Source organism: Corvus brachyrhynchos, unplaced genomic scaffold, assembly GCF_000691975.1.
Source record: "Corvus brachyrhynchos isolate BGI_N302 unplaced genomic scaffold, ASM69197v1 scaffold44, whole genome shotgun sequence".
In the NCBI taxonomy this organism is placed as follows: Eukaryota; Metazoa; Chordata; class Aves; order Passeriformes; family Corvidae; genus Corvus; species Corvus brachyrhynchos.
This window is the reverse complement of record NW_008238359.1, coordinates 1,584,725-1,586,429: the sequence shown is the minus strand read 5'-3', so window position 1 is coordinate 1,586,429 and position 1,705 is coordinate 1,584,725. Positions and strand designations below refer to the sequence as shown.

The following is a 1,705-nucleotide window of genomic DNA, read 5'->3' as shown; positions in this document are numbered from 1 at the left end:
GAAAAGTCCAGCAGGTAGAGGAGCTGAACAAAAGACCTGACCTTTTCTCCCTCACTGTGCTTTCACACAGCCCAAGCAGAACAATGGACCACGGCAGTATCCGATCCCGACTCTCTGCAGAGCACTCAGCACAGCCTCCCGAGGAGGGCAATTTCCTTTTGTGCACCAACCTCTACCGGCGATTGAGTATTTTTCAACTGCCACAATAATTAATCAAATAAAGTATCCTTTTGCAAGGAGGTCAGGTGTAATTTCAGCATAATCCAGACGCAGCAGGCTGAGCTGATCTAGGGAAAATGCTGCACTTGCAGGTTGGCTGAACGGTGTTTGCAACTGTTTTCATCTCCTCTTTACCTGCAGATGAACTCCCAAGTCTTGCCCCTACACACAGGGCCTGGCAGATGACAACAAATTAGGAGCAAAGCCTTTGTTTGAAACAAAGGGGAGGATTTGAGGGGGGATTTGAGACATGAACATGCTCTCAAGATTCTCCTCCGCGGAGTACCACAGTGCTGGGCTGTACTGGAAGCCCGCTTGCTAGTCCTGAGCAAATTGGGATCTTTGGCCAGCACTGTGCCAAGGCCAGAGCTCAGAACCTGCCTACCCATGGCTCAGAGAACCCCAACTAGCTTCGACTGAGCAGACCAGAAAGTGCCAGTGGGGTCACCATGGACCTGCTCCTTCATGGGCAGGTAAATCCCTGTCATTTATAGAGCAAGGGATACACACAGACAAGGTGGTTGACTTCAGCCTGATGCACTGAATGCATGAATTTGGGAGGAGATTCATGCATGGTACATCCTGTTTTGGGCCAAGTTCAGGAGGCCACAACCTTCTGAGCCACCCAGGCTCTGCCAGCCCTGCAGTGGAACCACAGACACTAGCCCTTAGCTTAGATGCAGGTGTAACCCTTTGGCTGTATTGCTCAGGCACTTACAAAGACTCTGTCTCTTATCTGAACAACTCTGTAAAGGTCACAGAATCCTAGAAAGATCTGGGTTGTGAGGGACCTTAAAGTTATCTTGTTCCAACCCCTCTGCTATGGGCAGGGAGCATTTCCACTAGACCAGGTTGCTCAAGGAGCCATCCAACAGGGGCAGGGCATCCACAGCTTTATCTGGGGAGCCTGTTGCAAAGGTTTGGGAACCAGAAATCTAAGGGGAGGTGCTCCATTTTACAGCAGTCTCTAGATGACCTTCCACCACCCAGACAATACATGGCAGAGGTAAGATCTGAACTAATCCCAGCTCAGTAAATTAATTACTAATCCACTTCTGCTTTTTTTCCTACAGAAGTGTGCACTAAAGGAGTCTTTACTTCAGCCACTGTTTTACCAACAACTCCAGTGAGATATTATCCTGTGTTATTCCTTTTTGAATCCCAGCTTATTTATGGAGGAGGGGCTAATGCCATCCTCATTTCACACAGAGGGAAACTGAGGCATCGAGGGAGGATGTCACTTTCCTCAAGGTCCTGCAGTAGAACCAGGGCACCCAAGTCTCTGCCTATGACTCCAGATCAGAATGTCTTTAATAAAGGCACCTCCTCTGCTCTTCTCCAGCCTTAAATTGGCCTAATAAGCAGCTGTCTCACCTCTCTCTTGTTAGTCCCTAATGGTCTGGCCTTGGCTCTCTCCTTTTGGTGCTGCTAATGCTGGCTGGAGCAAGACTTCTGCAAGCTGTTGTAATCCTGTGAGGGTTTTTGT

General features: G+C 48.9%; 1 protein-coding gene across 4 annotated transcripts in view; it reads right to left on the bottom strand.

The window, feature by feature from the left end:
- MYO7A (myosin VIIA) overlaps positions 1-1,705 on the bottom strand; it is a 98,163-nt gene that overhangs the window by 88,407 nt on the left and 8,051 nt on the right. The gene's annotated exons all lie outside the window — the stretch shown is intronic.